Source organism: Rattus norvegicus, chromosome 6, assembly GCF_036323735.1.
Source record: "Rattus norvegicus strain BN/NHsdMcwi chromosome 6, GRCr8, whole genome shotgun sequence".
In the NCBI taxonomy this organism is placed as follows: Eukaryota; Metazoa; Chordata; class Mammalia; order Rodentia; family Muridae; genus Rattus; species Rattus norvegicus.
The window spans coordinates 111,984,158-112,006,956 of record NC_086024.1 but is presented as its reverse complement, the minus strand read 5'-3'; positions in this window follow the sequence as shown (position 1 = coordinate 112,006,956).

The window sequence follows — 22,799 nt, the reverse complement described above, 5'->3', positions numbered from 1 at the left end:
CACTGGACTCATTAGATCTATTTGTTCATCTACAAGATGATTGCTGAGTGTGACGGTACATCTCTGTATGCCCAGCATTCTGGAACTGGAGGCGAGGATTAGGAGTTCAAGGGTAGCCTTGACTCCACAGCTAACCTGGGCTACATGAATAAAACCCCACAGTTGTTGGGGCGGTACCCCTGGTTCCCATCAGCTGACACTTTGAGGAGCTAGTGATTCTCAACCTTTCTAGTGCTGCGATCCTTTAAGATGGTTCCCCATGTTGTGGTGACCCCCAACCATAAAATTCTTTTCGTTGCTGCTTCACAACTAATTCTGATAAGGTTGTGAATCATAATGTGAATATCTGATATTTCCAATGGCCTTAAAGGAGTTGTGACCCGCAGGTTGGGAACCACTGACCTAGACGCTGTGCAAGGAGCTATGGTGGGAACTACCAGACCATCTCTGTAAAGTCTTAAGAAAGAGCATCACCCTTTGCTGGGACAGCTGGTCCAGGTCTGTAAAGGATCCAGACCCAAGAATGGACACACTTTCCTTCTGAAGCTGGAGGGCAGGAAGGGTCTCAGTGCTCTTTCTGACAGCTGCATCCTCCTATGTTCTGGCCAGGGGCTCTGCTCCCCTTGTGCTGGGAAGCATTTCAGGGGAAAGGTAGGGGGTGGCATGTGACAACAGAAATGGACCTAGCACAGACAGACTATGCCAGAAAGCCCTAGAGCATTTGTGAATGTCAGGGAGAGGGGAATCCCTTGAAATTGCTTCACTCACTAAGAGCTGTCTCTCCAGAGGGCTCACCCCACAAAGTCCTCTAACCTAAACACAAATTCTTTTTCTTTTTTCTCCTTCCTCTTCTTCCTCTTCCTCTCATCCTCCTCCTTCTTCCTCTCCTCCTCCTCCTCTTCTTTCTTTTCCTCCCCCTCCCTTCCTCCTCCCCCCCCTGCCTGTTTCTCCCCGCCCCAGCAGAATCATTTTAAGATTTCAGAAAGTAAGGCAAGGAAAGCATAACCTAGCTTTTCCAAGGATCCCTTCTAAAGTGAGGACTTTCAACAGGGACTTTTGAGGCTAAAGTACTTGCTTCCCAATTAAAGCTTGTGACATGTTTAGTGCGATTGAAGCTGCCGGGAAAAGGCATCTAGAAGGAGGGACTCTGGTTTTGTGTTTCTAAAAATGGATCTGAAAAACAAGAAAGGATGTTGTCAGGGAAGGATACACCATGTTAGAACCCAGACACGGAAGACGTGAGAGGGTGGGAAAGTCAGGTCTGGGTCAGTAAGAGAGTAAACTTCCTGGCTGTCTGAGAAGTTTGTGAATGGACTAGACTTCCTGGTGGGTTGAGGGCACTGAAAAACCTGAATGGGCTTTGTGGGGGAAATGTTAGGACATCAAGCTTCTGAATGACTAAACGACTGTGAAGAGTCTCCTATAACCTTTAGAATTTGTGATTCCACTGTGCACCCCCACGAACTGGAACACATTTCTTATGCAGAATGCAGCATACTTGGGACTCGTGTGCCAATAAAATACTCTCAGAATTGGTCAAAAATTGGCAGTAATAGAAAAATCTGAGTACATATAGTGTCTATAAAAGTAATCGAGAACAAAATGACAAATGAGGAAATCTTTATAAATTTCTAGAAACAAAACAAACCTCGTTTCTGTCCATGTGTAATCTCTGGGCCCAGAGATAACCGACATCAGAAAAAGCAGACAGAAGTGACATTTCCTATGTTCAGTCTGACTACAATAAGCAATTCCTACTCATTCTACCCCCTCCCTCCACATTCACTTCTATGTTCAGAGTCCCAGAAACTGTTTAATACGAAGTTGTTTCATGTCTCTGGCCTTGACTGACTCCTTTGGACACTTGACCCTGGGGCATCTTCCATGGGAATATGCTGGACTCGTGACATTATGAACATGGTTGTGATCTTACATATGCATTGAAGACAGATGAAATGGAAGGAGAAAAAGAGAGGAAAGAAGAGTGAGATAGACACACAAGAGAGTGAGATAGACCCAGGAGAGTGAGATAGACACACAGGAGAGTGAGATAGACCCAGGAGAGCGAGATGGACACAAAGAGAGTGAGATAGACACTCAGGAGAGTGAGATAGACCCAGGAGAGTGAGATAGACACACAAGAGAGTGAGATAGACCCAGGAGAGTGAGATAGACACACAGGAGAGTGAGATAGACCCAGGAGAGCGAGATGGACACAAAGAGAGTGAGATAGACACTCAGGAGAGTGAGATAGACACAAGGACAGTGAGATAGATGCACAGAGAGTGAGATAGACCCAGGAGAGTGAGATAGACCCACAGGACAGTGAGACAGACACACAGGAGAGTGAGATAGACACACAAGAGAGTGGGAGGACAGGAGGTGGGGAGCACTCCATGACCTTATATTTACTGAGTGTCCTTTCAACAGTCTGACCTATGTCCTTGCCCTTGTGTAGGGTCCCTATGTTTTAAGAACTAAGGCCCCTTCTCCATTAAGTCAGCTGCAGTTGCTTTCTTAGAAATAAGCAAACTCTAACCCACAAATAAACAAAACCTCAAAGAATTTGAAAGAGTAGAACTTCCAGGTCAGAATTTGGTTGTAGTGAAACCCTAAAACATGTATACAGTTATCATAATCAAAGAAATACAAACTGTGAATATCAATAAAACTATCTTGAGGGGGTATGATAAACAAAATATAAAATAAAAATAAAAAGTAAAAAAACAAATTCTGTGGAAGCCTGGCAAACATGAGTTGGATCCCCAGAGCCTAGGGAAAAGATGAAAGGAGAGAAACAATGTCATAGAGCCCTCTAACCTACACACACACACACACACACACACACACCATATACATACACACACACCATATACATACACACACCATATACATACACACACACACACCATATACATACACACACCCCCCATATACATATACACACACACCCCATATACATACACACACACCCCATATACATACACACACACCCCATATACATACACACACACCCCATATACATACACACACACCCCATACACACACACACACACACACACACACACACACACACACACACAACCATATACATACATGGTAACGAAAACCACTAAGAGCATCGAACAATAGAATCAAATGAACTAGGTAAAGATTCCCTTTTACATTTTTATGTGTGTGGGTGTTTTATGTATGTGTATGTCTGTGCACCATCCATGTGCCTGGTGCCCTTAGAAGACAGAATAGGGCACCAGAAGAGGGTGTCAGATTCCCTGGAACTGGAGTTACAGATGGTTGCGAGCTGCTACGTGGGTGCTGAACTCTGCAATAGCAGTCAGTGCTCTTAAACTCGGAGTCATTGCTCCACTCCCTAACATCCCTTTCTATTAGTTACCAGGTGTGTGATCATAGATCACTCTGTACCTCCGTTTCCACATCTGAAAATGTTCCTATCTTGCAAAGGTCAATCGTGAGAATTAACTTATACACCTGATTTGCTTGGAGCAGTGTCTGTCATGCTACTGTTACCCATTGACTGAAAACATTACAGTAACATAGACAACAAAATACAGCATGAATGCAATGCTGACTTCCAGAGATGTGGGATGGGGCTCCCTCAGAACATTTGTAGAGCAGAGGCAGAGGGTCCCACATACCTGCTTAGCTCCTCTGCACGTTCTGTAGACAGAGTTGCTCCAGCCTGGGCTAATAGCAGGGTAAGACTCGGGCAACCATCTGAACATCTCGGTGCTACCACCAGAGAGGAATGCACGGGATGCCTGGGTGTCTTAATTAGGGTTTCCATGGCTGTGAAGGGATGCTAGGACCACAACATCTCTTATAAAGGAAAGCATTTAATTGGGACTGACTTATAGTTCAGAGGTTCAGTCCACTATTGTCATGGCAAAAAACAGGTGGCATGCTGGGAGACATGGTGCTGGAAAGGGAGCTGAGAGTTCTACATCTGGATTTACAGGCAGCAGAGAGGGGTGGAAGTGGGGAGGGGGAGGGGGGAGGGAGGGAGGGAGACAGAGACAGGACAGACAGACAGATAGACTTGGCCTGGCTTGAGCTTGTGAAATCTCAAATCCACACCCCAGTGACATGATTCTTCCAACAAGGCCACACTTTCTCCTCGAACTCTAATTCTTTCAAATAGTACCACTCCCTGTGAGGACTATTTTCTTTCAAATCACCATTCTTGATGTGGTCCCGCCCTCCTCCTTTGACTGGGGATTCGGGAGATAGGAAAGTATTTCTGGGAGTCCATGTGCTCTCTGATGCTACTGGTCATGGAAAAGAGACCAGCGGGTTTGGCAACATGGGCCTGCTCACCACTGATATCAAGGGGTTCCAGGACCAGAGGCCAGGATATACCTGCTCACTTCTGGGTTACGGCTCAGTGCTTACAGGGGACACTTTCTTTGCTACTTTTGCAGGCAGATGAAAGAGTGACTGACAGCCAACAGCCTGTGTGTCTGAGGTGCTGAGTGAGAGAGAAGCAGCAGCTATGTGGTATGGTGGGGCAGGGAGCCCCTTAGTGAGGGGACCCAGTAAGGGACGTATATAATCACAGGGAAACTCATTTGTCTTGTAAGGACAGCATGTTTCCAGGAAAGTGTGCCTCAATGGGGCTTGGGTTTTTCTACTTCCCTCTCTCTGTATTTCTGCTCTTTGACCTCACACCTAAGGAGTAGAAATGCTTCTGCTTTCTCCCCTCAGAGCCAGGTGTCCCAGGTTTTGCAGAAAATCTGATTTTATGAAGCTAAAACCTGGTGATGCTCATGGCGATGATGCTATCCAGGTGGTTGAATTTCTTCCTGAGTCTCATGGTGGCTTCCTGGGTAGCTTATATTCAGTGATACACTTTGTTTCTGACAACTGTCAATCCTTAGTGTATTAGTAGCAAATGAATTAGTTACGTGTTCATCACCCATGAGTGGCAGACACCAGGATACAGTGTTTCACCAAGCAAAGCCATGACCTCTGTACCAGAACAAGCAGGTGGCATTTCTACAAGGCATAAGGGCCCTGCGCAGTTGGACGGGGACATAGAAAATGATAGGAGGAAGGACAGTTTTAGGGGGACAATTGAGTAGAGACCAGAACAATCTGGAAAGAGCTATAAAAAGACATAGGAGGGGTGTCTGGTGTGAAGGATCAAGGGATATAGAGACCATGGCTCTGGACTGTCTTTGCATGTCAGGAAGGGGGCAGATGATGGGACCAAGCTCTGATGGAACAGGTCTTGGCTTTCTGCAGGCCAGGGAATGGGGTGTTTATGCTTCCTTGGGTTACTTGGTCCTTGAAACTAAACCCGAAGCACTTTGAGATGTCTATGGGATGGAAAGTCAAGGAACTGAGTAGGTAAAGCTCAGCACTTGTTTGCTGTGGGACCCCAGGCAGGTCCCTTAACTCCTCTGTGCCCCAGTCCCTCAACTACAGAGCCAGAGAACCAGGGCCTCCTTCAGTTCATCATCCTTGAAGTTTACAGCCAGGCACGATATTTCAAATGCAGAAAACTAAGCTGCTATCGAGAGAGAAATAGAAGAAAGGGGAGGTGGGGGGGGTGTAAGAAAGAAGGAAGGAGAAGGCAGAGGTTTTGCCAGACTCTAAACTCCTTGCCTCTCTGGCCACATGGGGAACAGGGGAGCCTGTACAAACATTTGCCAGGATATTGAAAGGATTGTCACAGAAAAGAGATGGGCTCGTACGCTGTTGTGAATCATGGGACCCTACAGCCGTGTCAACAAACCTTGGAGAACGAACGGGCCTGAAGCCCACTTCACCCTGACCGCATACAGGGATATATAGGGAAATGATTGCCAAGACAACCGGGATGGGCCTTGCGCATGCGCAGGGAGGAGACTCTTGGAATGACGTCTTCTCGGGCTTGATTAAAAAAAGTGGCTGAGCCAATGACATCATTGACCCCATGTTCACCCGGATGTGCTGGGGAAGCTCACTTATAGGCCCAGGCTAACCCTTCAGGGGAAGGGCGTTCTTCTCGCCCTCTTGTTAGACTGAAAGTGTGCTCTGCTGCAGGTGGACACGGTGACTTTCCAGTGTGGCCGACAGGACAGGCTTCGGTCATTCTTTGGTGTGAAACATGGACAAGTCTGAGTCCTAGCTCCCCCCTGTGTCACCTTGGGCTAGTCATTAAATCTACAATAAAAATAAATGGATAGTATAACTCACATCTAGAGATGGGGTACCAATTGCTTTAAGGTCATATAGGGGTAGAAAAAAATATCCCTCCTTCCTTTCCTTAACTGGTTCCTGAGGAAGGTGAAAGAGTCTATGGTCCACAAACCACTTTGCTCACTGAAGGCCAGTTGTTCACATATGCCTGTTTCCAGGCCGGAGGACTGTCTGACCTGAATTCCCGGAGTTGACATTTCTACCCGTGCCCTTGAATCCCGTGACTTCATGGCCCAAGTAAAGCTTCTCTGTTCCACAAGCCAGGAGCCTACCCCAAAGGAAGAGCAGAATTATAGGATGGTGCTACGTCTGAAGGCCCCGTTTCTCCTCCTAGCTCAGTAATCTGATGAGTACCTCCCTGAAAGACCGAGGCAGTGGAGGCCTAACAGCATCTCAGTGGGTAGAAACCACAGACCTTGGAAATAGTCTCAAGAGACAAAAGAAGAGCCTGCTGTCTGCTAAGGGCTCTGCCAGTAAGTAGCAGCTTGAGTCACATTCCCAGCCTGCCTCAGTGCACTCTTCCTTACGAATGTGTGCTCAGCATCCACTATGTGCAGAGTCCGTGCTACAGAAGCTTCTGGCTCTACTCTGCCTGGTGGCAGACACAGCGACTTTCCTGTGAACCTTTATTCCTGGTTCACCTTTATTAAGTGGATACCGCCCACCAGGAACTCACCTTTCCTCCTTAGGTATCTCTCCTAAGCCACAAAGCCATGATGGGGAGGGAGTATCGCTACAACTCTGCGTCACACTCGTGGGATCTGGCTTGAATAGTTGAAGCGCCTGCTTGCCTGTATGGAAGGTAAGTGCTGGGTGAGCCGCTGAGGAAAGCACACCCCTGTGAGTGTTGGTGACCTCCTCCAGGAAGCTCTCTAGAAATGCCCACTCAGCCCCAGCCTGACATCAATGGATCAAAGGAACGATTTTGCCTTGGTGAGCCAATGAGTTCATTGAAGTTACTTATAAAAGCACAAGGGAAGAGTCACTTAGAGGAGGATGGGTGACTTCGGAAACGCAGAGCCCCTGTGTAGATGACAACTCATCAAAGCTCCACCACTAGAGACAGCATCCTCAGTCAACCTTCTGCCTCATACACGCTCTAGTCCCCCCTCCAAACCCTCATGCAGGGAGTGAGAGGTGGGCAGGAAAACAAGTGGTGTCTGCAATCTCAGGCTGACGACGCCTTCCTCCTACCATGAGGATGTGATAGTTGGCTTTGATCTTGTGAGGAGGGTCTCTTGTCAGTAATCATAGCTATTCTGATTTCAAGACAAGGACAACTATGTCATGCCTGGAGGACAGAGTTCATTTTATAGAGAGAGGAGTGGAATTTATCCTTTAGTCATGACCTTCAGTGGTTTGTCGCAGAGGTTACTGGCTCTGGTCTGCTGCCACAAGCATCAAGGGCCGAGAAATCCTCAGAGCTGTTTGGTCTCATAGCCTTTCTGTGAGCAGGAAAACCATGCAGGTGAGGTGGCAAACATGCAGGTGCCCAGGACATTTCCCAAGCTACATAGATGCAACTCCAGGTCTCTACAAAGGACATTGAGTTGAAGGAATAGGGAAGCCTCCATGGTGCGAATGGGTGAGATCGGTGCAGATTCAGGGTGCAAAGGGCCAGCTCAACAAGCAATATTGCTTCACGTACCTTCTGTTTAACATTTTGAGCTCATGGACCTGGCAGGTTTGGAAATGTATTGTGCCGTGCTTGCCCTTTAGTCAGAACCTTGCTCTGAGTGCTTCCTAAACCATGTCTGGTGTTCAAGAGGAGCTGTTTGACCAGTAGTGAGCCACTGCTCCATGAGGGCAGACAGGCCTCTCCAAAGAGCTTGCTTGGCTACTCGCTACCTGAGTACTTTCGATGTTGTCCTTCGAGGATCCACTTTCCCCTACAGGGAGATGACTGAGGCCAGAGGGTAGAGGGTAGAGGGCAGAGGGCAGAGGGCAGAGGTGAGGATTATCATGCCCCACACAGAAAGAATGGTGCTTATGATATCTGGGAAAGAACGGTTAACGTCTTGTGAGGTTTCATGAGCCACCTTCCTTAACCAATTTTCAGTGATATTGCTGATGACCTAGAGAGAGGAGCTAACATAATTCACATTCTACACTTATTAAGATGAGCCACGCTCCATGGAGACAAACATCCCTTCATGTCAGGAGCTCTAGCGTGATCAGACTCACAAACCAATGCGAGTACCGAGAGTTAGAGTTAACGTGTGTCCACTTTCCTTACCGAATAGAGTGCAGTGTTTTTCGTGACTGGAAGCCTTTGGAAGAGACACAGACGCCAGGAATCGGAGGTGAGTTCAGCTGCTTGGGAATCTTGCGTGCTGAAAGGGTGTAGCTGGGGGCACCGAGAGTGCTGTCTGTTGTGGGACAGCCACTGCTGGACTAGCCAGACCACAGCACTCTAAATAGTCCTTTAATATACATGTATACTGCCCCTCTCCATTCTGTCTCTCTAAAGAACCGTGACTAATACACAGCAGCCATTGGTCCTATACTTTCCAGCTGTAAGACCACTTGCTTTACACAGTAAGACAACTCTGCCTCCAACTACCACATGCTCCTGCTTTTCCCAGCCCCCATCTTTCTTCACTCCAAATCTCTTTCCATCCACCTTGGAAATCGCCACATATTTGTCCTGGCATCATTTCACATCATATCTAAGTTTGCCATTTACTTTTCAAATGAGCCATCTTTCTTATCCCCCAGTGGGATTATCACTCTTCTTGCCAGCCAGGCTCAAAGTCCTGATGCCATCGTGAGTCACGACCTCCATTCTCTATAAAATACCATCCTCAAGCCCTGTGGTTTTCGAGATCAATCTCCCGTCTCTATCCCAGTCATCCGGATAGGCATGCCTATTGTATCTTCTCTCTCTTGTTTTTAATAAGCAAGAAAATTGAAGAACAAAGACCAAGGGCCATGTCTAGGATCACACATATCAGTACGTAGCCATTTTCTTTATACAGTGGACAAATGATTTCACATGGCGAGTCTTGTCTCCTTGCCTACCTCAATAGTCTTTGAAGCCAAGGCCTACGATATAGACCATGTCTGTATCTCAGACTCTAGGATGCACACTGGGCTTAACGAACTGGGAAGATAGAGATGTGATGGGGTTCGGTGTGTTCTGTGATCCAGGTGTGGTAAACACCCGTGTTTAAATCTAGTTCCCAGTGTCATGGTGTCAGGCGGTAGAGCCTCTAAGATGCGATTAGGCGACTGAGTGAGTTTTTGTTTATGAGGCTAGATTGTTCATCAAGGGAACACATTGCTGTGAATGGCATCTGACCACAGCATCTCTTTAAATCTGCTTAACTCTCTGCCAGTAGTTGAAGCACCTAAAGGCTCTCCAAGTCTCTGGAAACATGAATCAAAATAAAGTTCTTTCCTAAATCACCCCGTCTCTGGTGTTTCGTTACAGCCACAGGAAACAGTCTAGGAGTGTGTCCTGAGAACTGATATTTTCAAGGTCCACCAGATGGCAATGTTTTCTCCATGAATGAGGATAGTCCAAATTAGCCTGCTGAGTGCAACTGAGTGGCTGGGTTGGAGATGACTAAAACATTTGCGTTAGAAATGGTTTCCAATCTCTCTCTCTCTCTCTCTCTCTCTCTCTCTCTCTCTCTCTCTCTCTCACACACACACACACACACACACACACACACACACACTCACACTCACACTGTATATAAAATCTTGCTGAACCGCTCGGATAATAATGGGAACCGTTGTTATCAGGGCATTACAGCGCATAACCAAGATTTGTGTTCTGGTTCTGATCTCTGACATCCCCAGTGACACAACCCCGAGGAACTAGCTTCATCCCACTCAACTTTTGTTTTTGCCCAAAAGTAGGGCAAAAATACCGACCTGTTCACTCCTTGTGGACAAGGCCATTATGAGGCTACAATTGGACAGATGTGAAACCACAGCTGACTTTACAGATGTGGTCTGTTATGATTATGAGTGTTATAACTTAGCTTACTCATCGGTTCAGGTTAAGAGTATTTCCTAAAACCTTGTTATTGGAATTTCAACCACAGGCAGGCAGAACTGGCCTGACCTGAGTTTGTAAGAACATTGAAATGTATTTGCTGTAGGTTTCATGCTTGGGTCCCCTCACATTTTTATGGTGAACCCTAGTTCCCTAAAGGCTGGTGTTTGAGGTCTTTGGGATGTGATTAGGTCATGAGGGTGGAGCCCCCATGAATAGAGTTAGTGCCCTTGTAAGAAGAGAGCTGGTCTCTGATGATTGCCACAGGAAGACACAGCTGTCGCCTCTAAGCACATCCTGACATGGCCCCCAAGCCAGAAAGCAGGCGCTCTACAGATACTAAACTGGTTTCCATCTTGTCCTGAAATAAATATTTGTTGCCCAAACCACACAGTCTGTGGCATTTGCTTTAACATGGGAACCGATAACATAGATCGTCGTGCTAGACTTACTGAATTTTAAAGTTTTATTTTTCATTCTTTTTTAAATTATGTGTAAGTTTGTGTGTGTCTAGCATGTGATGCAGGTGCCATGAGGGCCAAAGACATCTGATGCCTCTGGTGCTGGAGTTATAGGTGACCGTGAGCCACCCAATGAGAGTGCCAGGACCCAAACTTGGATCCTCTGCAAGCGCTGAACGCCTTAACGGCTAAGCCATCTTTCCAGTCCCAAACTATTGAATTTTATGTTGCATATTTAACAGTTTCCAAGACTCTATGCAAATTCAAGTTGATACTAGCTAGGAAAGAATTCATTCTAGTGAATTAGGAAAAGAGTTGTGGGGTACATTTGAGTTTTAAAACCAATTTAGTTCAGTTCTCCAAGATTCGGGAAGGACCAGATATGGTGAGTCTGGGGGCCTCTTTCTCCATACGTTCAAAATATGTATCTGTCCCAGGTATGCCTCAGGCAGGTAACTGAAATGGAAGAAAACATGTTGGACTTAAGTAGATCAGGGTAGACTATGTTGCAACAACAACTGGATCTGTCAGAGGTGAAAGATCTGGGACCACCCTGTGAGTAACAGCAGCCATCACGAAGGTGCCCTTGAGTTCTCCGGAACGGGGAAGGTGGGAAAAAGCTAACCGGAGCTATCACCCATAGTCAGTGAATGTCAAAGTGAGTCTAGTGTGTTCTGCCCACAGGACAGTCCTGGGAAACCACTTGCTTTGGGCAATCCTGTCCCCCAAACACTATAAAGGACACTAATCCACTCTTGCCTTGTTTGTAGCTTCTAGAAAGGCTCCAGTTTCTCACTGATGAGGTTTTTCTGTGTGTCTTGCTTCTGTCTATGCTAAGGGCAGTTGTCATCGGGCTTAAGACCTGCCTGAGTAATCCAGAATGATCTCATCTTAAGGTCCTTGACCTAATTACATCCTCAACATATTTTTCCCCCAAATAAGAGCAGTTATCATTCCAAGTGCCACTCCGCGACAGACTGTTCACACGCAACTGAATCTTCTGTCTAACCTCACTGGATAGCCACGAGCAGTCTTTGAGAGCCAGGGACCACAAGGGGTCAGCCAAGGCTCACTTTTCTGATGCTCCATCCCTTAGCCATCCTTAGCCCATTCAAGGTTGGAAAATCTTCTGGTTTCACTATCCTGGGTCAACCAAGGCACCCACTGAGCTGGAAACCCAGGCAGAAGAGTCAATTACTTTCTGCTTAAGTAACACTTTGACTTTCCAAAAGATATTTCCGTGCCTTTGGTAAGATGTCAGACCGTGGTCTTCCTTGGGTTTCGAGACTGTGAGAAAGGCACTGTACTTTCTGTGTATGATTTACTGTCTAGGACTGTGGTCTTCCCCATCCCCTGATACCCCTGTGGCCATACCCTGGAAAACTTGCATTTTCTTCATGGTGTGACCACAGAGGGCCACCTGGAGGGACATCTGAGCAGCTAGACTTTGACTTAGGAAAGCTCAGAGCACAGGGCAGGATTGCACAACAGAATGGTTGTGGTAGCGGTGGTGGTGGTGGGGGTCGGTGTAACTGTGGCCATCCTACCAGATGTGTACCAGGGCCTCAGGCAATCGCTGTGTGGTTATCATACTCACACAGTCAGCCTGTACTTCCTGTTCATAGCACTTAGTGTGACTTCAGTTCATGGTTGTTTGGAGGTTACAGTGTTTAACTCGCTTTGTGCCGTACACTTCCCCTCCTGACTACAGGCTCCCTGAGGGTGGGAATCTTGCTTGGAGTCCCCTCTGCTGGTCTCCTGGTCCCTGTCATATGGCTGCCTTCAGCCGTTCTCTGATAGATAAATATTCTCAGAATGACCAACTTGGTTGTGTGTGGAGCAGTCACGTGCGGAGTCTCTTCCCCTCTGGCAGAGAAGACCCTCTGTTAGTTTCCTTTTGATTGGGAACCCACCTCATCTTTTTGAGCCTCTTCTCTATTTATTGTTCACTGTGTTTTAATTTTAAATTGCATCATTTATTTATGTGCTCATGTACGGTGTGTGTGCATGTGTGGGTGCGTGCGTGTGTGGGTGTGTGCATGTATATGTGTCTGTGTCTGGGTGTGTGCATGCACACACATGTAAAAGTCAGGGGACAACTTGAATCAGCAGGTTTGAAGAATGCACCGTGGCAAACTGTATGCAGGACACCAGGCTCCAGCACTGCACTAAACAAATGCCTGCACCTATGTGATTTACTGTTCTGGAGGCCAAGAAGTCCAAGGTGGAGCTGGGGAGAGGTCTACTTCCTGTGAGGTCTTTCCGGCCGCCGCCTCCTAGGCTGGGAGGCAGAATGGCAAGACAATATGTGTGTTGGAGGGACAGACAGGGCTGTCACCATTCTGTCAGGAATGCATTGCCACTAATTTCCCCTGCGATAGCAACATGACATTACTGATGAGGACAAAGCCCTCATGACTAAGTCACCTTGTAAAGAGCTCTCAGTACTGCTACACTGGAGATTAAGTTTAAATGCATGAGCTTTGGGGGCCAGGCATATTCATTCCCCAGCAGAGAAACTACTAAGGGCCTATGAGATCCCACAGTGGGAAGATGTGGTCATACAAGGTCATACATGTCAGGAAGGCCATCTCAGAGGAGGAAGGACAGCATAACCCCAGCCCAGGCCCCTCTGGAGGTTCAGGGGCTGTGGCCAAAGCCACTGTGGCAGAGGGGCAGCGCTTTCGGAAGGTGGCTGGAATGGAGCATAAGGAGACGATCAAATGCCAAGGTAGACACCAGACCAGACAGACATTTTGAGAAAGTGTCACCCGGAAACGCATGGAAGCTGGACTCGAGTGGACCGCTGTGGGCAGATAGGAGGGCAGCGTAATCAGAGAGGGCACGTGGTCTCAGAGACCCAGTCCATGAATGTTTGTTGAATTCTACTACATGGGGAATACCTTTCAGTGAGAAAGGGGAGCTAAGGATTTGACTCTGGCAGACCTTAACGTCTGGTGAGAAACTAGACAGGGTAAGTGCATCAGGAAAACCAGTGTGGGGCAGAGTATCCCATGCAATTGACAAAGGGAAATGAGTTGCATCCAGCGATTGAGAATGGAGGTCGATCCCAGGAGATAAAATGGTGGAGAGCCAGTAGAGGGCATGTGAACCAGAGGTCAAGGTCAACAACTCCTGGAGTTCAGATTTGGACAGCCAAGGAGTGGTGTTTTTTTGTTTGTTGGTTTGTTTTGTTTGTTTGTTTGGCGTTTTTGTTTGTTTTAATTTTTTGGTTTGGTTTTTTTGAGACAGGGTTTCTCTGTGTAGCCATAGGTGTCTTGGAACTCGCACTGTAGACCAGGCTAGCCTCGAACTCAGAGATCCATCTTCCTCTGCCTCCTGATTGCTGGGATTAAAGGCATGCGCCACCATGGCCAGCCAAGGAGTGGTTTTAAAATAAAAATATAGTGGTTTAAACATGGCTTCTGGACTTCCAAGTCTGTAGTCGTTTGAGCTCTTGTCATCTCAGCTGCTGGGGCTGGGGCTGGGGCTGGGGCTGGGGCTGGGGCTGGGGCTGGGGCTGGGGCTGGGGCTGGGGCTGGGGCTGGGGCTGGGGCTGGGGCTGGGGCTGGGGCTGGGGCTTGTAATCCAGTCCTCACAACCACAGAGGACTTCTGCTTGGGAAAGACTCATCCTGAGTCCCCATATGTGCCACGCTGTGCCTGTGTGGGACGGGCTCGGGCTGTGGCAGGCATGTATTCCCAATAGTTCAGCTAAACTCTCCCACTAAGGTCAGAGCGCATGCGCAGTGCTGTGTGCTCTTGCTACAGCTGGTTGCTCCGCCCGGGAGACCAGCCAAGAGCGCTTTGAGAGTCATCCCTGAAGCCTCCATCTCCATACTGTCTTTGCTGGAGACTGGGAAACAGGTGCCTGTGGTTAGTTTCCTGATTTGGGTTATGAGCTGGGGTTCCCCCACTTTAGGAGCCAAATTCCTGTATCTGAGGGGCAGTCCTAAGCCACGGGATTTCCTTTGTTTTCTGGTTGCTCTTAGGAGCCCAGTGACAAAAGAAAAAGAGTTGGCTGACTTTGACATTTGAGTGTGAATTGTCCCTACAGCTCCCTTACTTCAGAAGGGCCGAGGCTTCCTGTCAGGCTCCTCTTGGGTGAGCGCCTGGCCTGGTGTACAAAGGCAGCAGAGGACACAAGAACTGAAATTAACATGTATCAAATGCTTCCTTAGTGTCCACAGCTTCCGGGGCTCATCCCAATTAAGCCTCGGAAGAGCTCTGTGAGGTCAGTGCAATGGATCAGATTTCTCCTTTTAGAGATGATGTCATGAGACTTGGAGAGCTTGGGTGTATCCTACAAGGTCGGGGAGCCAGCCAACACCATGGCTGCATTCTCAGCCAGGCCAGCCTCTGCCTGGACCACCCAGGCCATGGGGGTCACTCGACAGGGAACCTTGGGATTTGGACTCAGCCTTGACTTTATGTTGTAGTTTGGACCAAGTCCACACATCCACTCATTGATTCACTGAGTATTGATCAAGCTGCCTGTGAATGCCGGGGCCGGAGCACAGAGCAGTGATGTCATCTCGGAAGAGCTCATGGTTTGGCTGTGGAGACAGGCTTGTGAGCACAGCATCCGAGTTATACAGGGACGGCAGAAGAGGTGACAGCTATCATCCGCTGTAGGGTTGGGGAAGGGACGTGCCCTTCGTGTGGGAGAAAGGCTTGGCTTCTCCTTGGCTTCCCCAGGTGTGCAGTGGAAAGAGCAAAAGTGTGGGGTCATGATCACACCCATGATGCTTGGGATGCCAGCGGTCTGTCCATCAGAGGAGAATTTCTCACATTGTGTGACTATTGACCACCACCTTCCAGGCTCCACCCCTGAGTCTCTGAAGCAGATACTTCTGGAATCTTGAGCTAGCGATTGTGCTTGGAGAGGAAGTTCTGGATTCTGTGAGAGGAACTTCCTCCTTCTCTCCACTCTACACTCACCCCTCATTTCCTTCATGCTTCCTCATTAGTCGTGCTTTAAGAAGAAATAAAACACAGCTCACTCTCCAGCCGAGGATGGCCTTGAACTTTAGGTCCTCCTGCCTGTGCTTCCCAGAGCTGAAGTCACTGGTGTGTGCCACCACACCCACTTTATGTGGTGCTGAGGGGCGAGCCCAGGGTTTGTACAGGCAAACACTCTACCACCTGAGCCACACCAAAGCCTTTGCTGCTTTTGAGATGGGGTCTCATTATGGAACCCAGACTGGCCTCTCATTTATGACCATCTAATATCCCGATTGCTGGAATTATACATGTGCAACCACACGGGGCTTCCTCCTTTTGACTTTAAAGCCACCCCACCCCCACCCCTGAGTACACTCCATTTTCCATGAAATAATCCTGACAAAAAAAACCACACGAGGCCATCATCACCTCTCTATCTTTCTGTCTCTGTCTTTCTTTTTGTTTCTCTCTCTTAGTCTCTGTCTGTCTTTCTATCTCTTTCTGTCTCTCTGTCTTTCTTTGTGTCTCTGTGTGTCTCTCTCTGCCCCTCTCTTCTCTCTCTCTCTCTCTCTCTCTCTCTCTCTCTCCTCTCTCTCTCTCTCTCTCCTCTCTCTCTCTCTCTCTCTCTCTCTCTCTCTCTCTCTCTCTCTCTCTCTCTCTCTCTCTCTCTCTCTCTCTCTCTCCCCTGTCTGGGAAGTGAGAAGACTGAACTACACGGTTGAGTATTGAGAGTGTTTGCCAGGAGGTTACGCTCAGTCTAGAAGGATGATTTAGGTCCAGCCCTTCCCCTTCAGGAACTCTGTAGTGTAAACCTCACTGCACTCACCATGACGTTGTCATGATTGATACCGACAGGGCGCCTGGGATAGCAGAGGACAAGCAGGACTTGGCCTTAAAGAAGAATTCATGGGGGCTGGGGTGACATTGAACCTGTTCTTGGAAAGCGAGTGGGTTTTTTCCCTCAGAGTGAAAGTGAAGGGAGGACAGCATGAGCAAAGAAAGCCCACCCTATGCCTCAGAGTGAATGACCATTGCACTCTAAGCCCCAAATATGAGGGTGAGTGGCCTTCAGAGCAGACAGTGGGTGGGTCCCCATTATCGTGGCTGCAGTGGGACCTTCCACTGTCTTTTCCAGAAACTGTGATGAGCACACTCACATCGAGACACTTGGCCGTCGGCAGGAAGATAGATTGCTGATGGTGTTGGACTGAAGGCAGAGGGACCCGCTGGGAAGTCACTGCGATTGTTGCAGTGAAAAATGGCAAGATGAAAGCAGGTATTCAAGAGTGATTTGTAAAACATCATGCTCGGGAGACACTAGCGGGGGTGGGGGACGATGGGCGCTTGGATCTCGTCTGCAGGATGAACATCTGGGAGGAGATGGGGCACACTAGGAGGAAGGTAGACTGGTCACGGGGAGGTATGTAAAAGGCGATGAGGGGAGGGGTCAAGAAGAGACTTGATGGAGGTTCCACAGCATAAAGAGTTCAAGTTGTGACAGCAGTGACATCCAGAAGAGCAATAGCAGTTGAGAGGCAGGGTTAGAGTCTATTGTGCTTGGCGACACCAGCAGTGGCTACGATGGATTTTTGAAAAGGTGTAGAGCTAAGCAAAGGAGAAGGCAGTAGAATGATAGACATCTTATCCTCCTGCCTCCCAAGTGTTGAAATTACAAGCATGCACCTGACACCTGGCCCTCTTTCTCTCTTCATGCCCCAGTCAAGAAGCAAACAATTTTCCATAAGCTGTGCTCCCCCTAAGCCATGCTCCCCCTAAGCCGTGCTCCCCCTAAGCTGTGCTCCCTTTAAACTGTGCTCCCCCTAAGCTCTGCTCCCCCTAAGCTGTGCTCCCCCTAAGTTGGGCTCTCCCTAAGCTGTGCTCCCCCTAAGTTGGGCTCCCCATAAGCTGAGCTACCCCTAAGTTGGGCTCCCCCTAAGCTGGGCTCCCCCTAAGCTGGGCTTCCGCCCTAAGCTGTGCTCCCTCTCACTATGATGGGCTCTGCCACCACTCACTCAAAGCAATGGAGCAAAGCAACAGTAGACTTAAGCCTCTTTATAAATTGATTATTCCAGGCATCTACTACAAGGACAGAACACTGACTAACAGGAAAGATGAGTTCTTTCTCTCCTTGAACAGAGATACCTGCTGTCTCCTGCCCTGGACCTGGGAGCTCCTCCTTTCTGTGTATTACTCTGTTTGTCAGGCTTCACTGTGATGTGACTTATGCCACCCCCACCCCCACCCCCACTGCCCAGATCACAAAGAGCCGTCTGGGGAATTTGGGACCTCCAGAATCGCCCTCACCAATTCTCATGATTGATTCCCCTGTAGACCTCTGTCTCCGGTTGGTTCTACTTCTCTAGAGAATCCTAGAGAGAAGACATTCCTTGTGCTTAAATCTTGTCTGTTAATCATACAACTAAGTCCAGTTTGCAAGGTAAATACAGAAAAGACCAAAGCAAGAGGAGTTAGCACTAAGCTTTAATGGACCAGATAGCAGCAAGTCTCTACTCACAAAGCAAGCATGGCTGTTACAACTTTCCTCTCCGGAGAGAGGGGGAGGGGGAGGGAAGACAGGAAGGGGGAGGGGAGGGGGAGGGAGACAGACAGAGAGCCCTGATTTGTAACCCTTGCTGATTTCCGTGTGCAAGTACTCTCACGGTGGACCTGCTGTGCTGTCTGAGTATACGAACTGACTCTCACAATGCCTGAAATATTACTGAGGCTCTGGTCAGTCAGAGCAGCTTGATGCTGCACGTGGCTGCTTTACAGTTGAACTGGGCTCTCTTGAAGTTGTCTGGTGCACTTTACAATGTGTGAGACGTTAGCGACTAAGTTGTCCAGTCCCTTTTCTTTCCCAGTGTCTATGAAATCTCTGCTTGCAAGGGGCACAGTGATGAAATGTGTGATAAAAATCCGTCCGGTTCCATCATCATCCTGAGATGAAGGATACCTGCTAACCAAAGCCATTCCGTTTCAAAATTCACATCATACGGATTTAGCTTTCCTCTGACCTTTCCTAGAGCTCACGCACCTCAACAACAGAACCCAATCACCTAGCCACCCCCAGCTACTGGCCAGACTGAAATATAATGTGTATGGCCTTCCAGCCTCTACAGTAGAAGGAGCAAGGGGGCCGGAAAGGAATGGTATGCACTGTGTAAATGGTCCCATGTCTGGGGATTAAACTTGAAAATATGGTCTTGACAGTAACATACAGTTCCAATTCTTGATGAATGTGCCTTTCTGGTGTGTGTGTGTGTGTGTGTGTGTGTGTGTGTGTGTGTGTGTGTGTGTGGTTTGCACACATACACATACATGTACATACTCAGGTAGAGCTCAAAGGTCAGTGGGTGTTGTTCTTCAGGAGCTGTTCACCTCTATTTTTTTGGAAACAGGGTCTCTCCCTTATCTGAGGCTCCTGGAGTATCTTAGGCTGTTAAGAAGCACCTGCTTCACTTCCTCTGTGCTGTGATTAGGGATGCCCAGTTTTTTGTTGTTTATTAATTCAGTTAGACACAACTCAGGTCCTTCCTTGTGGAAGCACTTTGCCAACTGAACTCCTTCCCAGCTCTGCAGGCTCCTCTCTCTTGTGTCCTCCCACAGAGTCCCTGGACAGTGTCATTTCTGAGATAATCACATCCTGTGGTCATGGGAAGTTTCCAGCACACCAGTGGGTGGTGGGTAGGTTCATGGCAGTCTAGGTTCTTTGAGGGAATGACCTTGTCTTGTGTAGTTTCCTGCCTTTTTATCATGGTGTCATGGTAGGTGAATCTGTCATCCGGGTTTACTCAGCTGCTGTGCACCAAATCTTTCCTATGTGCCAGGAGTGACTCTGACCGAGGACTAGAATTCTAGAGTTAGCAGGAAGACAGTGCCCAGGCCATTGTCAGTTACACAGTAGTACATGCAGGGAAGCAGAATACAGGCTGTGAAGAAGTGTCCCAGAGAGGCGCTAGCTCAGCCGATGGAGGAAGGCTGGGAGAGGCTGGAGAAAGCTAGACCATTCTGCACACACATAGGCGTAGAATTGCCAATTGCCTTAAAGCTATCGATTGAGGTTGCCCTCAGCTCCTGCTCAAGATTGTATTTTATTATAATTAATATTGTTTTGGTTAGATCACTTCGGTCATTTTAACTGGTGGTGTCATGGGCATCACCGGACACCAGGAGACAGCATCAGTCCCATCTGCTGTTCCCTATTCTGCTCTAGGAAGGAGAATGCCACCAAGCTCAGAATGCTGAATGCTGAATGCAGACTTGAGTGTGATAGGCAGAGAGAAGGATACAGATAGATCTTCTAAGGTGGCAGATTAGGACCGGTGTTACCATGCCACCAGGCCCTTCAGAACAATGGCAAACTACTTGATGTTAGGAATAGAAAGGTGCTTGTGCATGCATGCCTGTGTGCGTGCATGTATGCATATGTCTCTGTATTTGTGTGTCTGTATGTGTGTGAATATGTATGTATCCATATACATGTGAATATGGATACGCATTTGTGTGTGTGCATGTGTGTCTATGTACGTAACCATATTTGTATGTATCTGTGTGTGCCTGAGTGTGCTCTGAGAGGGTAGGGGCAGCTTCTACACCTCTCGTGAGACAGGGAGCAGGACTAAATCATTGGTCCTTAGGGCAGAGCAGCTAATTCTAAGAGCTTGGGGAAGGAGGGGGACAAACTTCAGAGATAAATAACACTCCATTTGACCGAAAGGATCAGAAGCTGAGGAGTTGAGGAGGCTGACAGTCAAACGTGAGGATCAGGTAATAGCTAGCAGAGATGAGCTCCTGTCCTTGAAGGCGCTCCCTCCATGCCTCCACTCACATCTTCCTCACAGTCCTCACCCCAAGCTGAATGGGGCTGTAATGCCGGCCCCCTGCCCTCCTCACCTCTGGTCTCGCCACCCACCTGGCCTCTTGCTGTCACCGCTCCTGCCGAGTTCTGTCATCTGAGCCCCTAATTTAATAGGTTTGTCTCATTATTTTGATTAATCATATTAACTCATGTTAATTAAGAGAGAGATTTAAGCAATGACAGAGGTTAATGGAATCGGCCCGTGTTCTTCTCTGGCTTTTGTTGGGGGCACTGACAAGCATGGGGAGGGGGTGTGGAAATGGGAAATGGAACATCGATGGGACAAGGCCAGGGAAACCCAGGGAGTCCACAAAGAATGAGGAGAAAGGTATCAATGAAAAGATCTGCTATCAGTCAGAGTTTCCTTCTAATTGAACGTCTGATTTTATTAATGATGGGTTTATAAAGTCCTTAAGAAAAGGATTTAGTCGGCTCAGCACTAGCTGTGGAAATGAATGCAGAAGACATCATCGAAATGATCCTTTTATTTGTCATCTCTGAGGTGTTCCCATTCCCGAACTCTGCATCTGAGGCAGAGAAGGACGGAGCACCTCAGGCACTGACTCGCCATCAAAAGCACACGCACTTCCTCTCGCACTCTTCAGTTTTCGACATCAGTTCTCCTACCCATTCAATCTCGAGGGCAGTGCTTCGAGGTCTCTTGACAGGGGAGGAAACTCAGAGATGACTGGCCACTTGTTCAAGATCTCACAGTCTGCAAACCATGAATCCAGTAGCCAACCTGGCCCCTGGTATCCACAGCCACAATATTGGTAGCCATGAAACATGTGCCCTTGGATTTATTTTTACAGCGAGAGATATCTCTGGAACCAAGGGTCATGTGTGATCACAGTGACTAAGCTATGACATCCCAACCCAGGACCTATAGGCGAGGGCTGGAGAGAAAGGGAGCAGGTGAACACTATCCTTGCTACATGAGGGTTTCTAGAGTGGACTCTGCCCTAGCTGGCAAGTTATTTCCTTCTAGAAGACCACTTTTTTCATTATTATAATGAAACACATACAGTCTCTGGTGAAGACCCCATGACAAATGACAGGAGCACACATCTCAAAACGGGGAGCAGGAGAATGATAGGTTTGGAGGGTTTCTTTGTTGTTTGGCTTTGGGGTTTTCGGTTTGAGATTAGGGGAGGGGTTCTCAGTCTACCACAAGAGTTACCTTAATCCTTTCCAAGTGCACAGCTCCAGTGACCTAAAGACCCCCCAGGAGACCTCTTGAAAGTCCTACCACCTCCTGTGTCACCACACGTGGACTTCTGGGGGATGCAGTGTATACCATTCCCCATCTTGGAAATAAATGGTTCAGGAACTGGTGCTACCAGCTAAAGTTCTAACCCTAAGTATCTGTGAGTATAATTTTACTTGGGAATAGAGACGGTGAGAGCATACTAAGCTGATGATCCCTAATCCAATATGATCATGGAGGCAGAGGTGCAGCCATAGAGAGAAGAGGGGAACATGAGAACCAGGGGAGAGATGGGGGCCATGTTGTTGTAAGCCAAGGGACAACTGAGGCTGCAAGAAGCTGAAAGAGACAGGGAAGCAGTCATTACCAGAGATTTCAGAGAGACGGTGGCCCAATAGAGACCCTAAGTTCAGACTTCAATCTTCTGGAACAAAGAGAATAAACTTCCACCATTTTAAGCTACTGTGATGTGTGGTAGAGAGGCCTTGAGATTGAATCATTCTTTTTTTTTTTCTTTAATTGGATTTTTTCTTTTTTTTCTGTTTTATTTTTTCTCCATCTTTATTAAATTGGGTATTTCTTATTTACATTTCAATTGTTATTCCCTTTCCCGGTTTCTAGGCCAACATCTCCCTAACCCCTCCTCCCCACCTTCTATATTGGTGTTCCCCTCCCCATCCTTCCCCAATTACTACCCTCCCCCCAACAATCACGTTCATTGGGGGTTCAGTCTTGGCAGGACCAAGGGCTTCCCCTTCCACTGGTGCTCTTACTAGGCTATTCATTGCTACCTATGAGGTCAGAGTCCAGGGTCAGTCCATGTATAGTCTTTAGGTAGTGGCTTAGTCCCTGGAAGCTCTGGTTGGTTGGCATTGTTGTTCATATGGGGTCTCGAGCCCCTTCAAGCTCTTCCAGTTCTTTCTCTGATTCCTTCAACGGGGGTCCTGTTCTCAGTTCAGTGGTTTGCTGCTGGCATTCGCCTATGTATTTGCTGTATTCTGGCTGTGTCTCTCAGGAGCGATCTACATCCGGCTCCTGTCGGTCTGCACTTCTTTGCTTCATCCATCTTATCTAGTTTGGTGGCTGTATATGTATGGGCCACATGTGGGGCAGGCTCTGAATG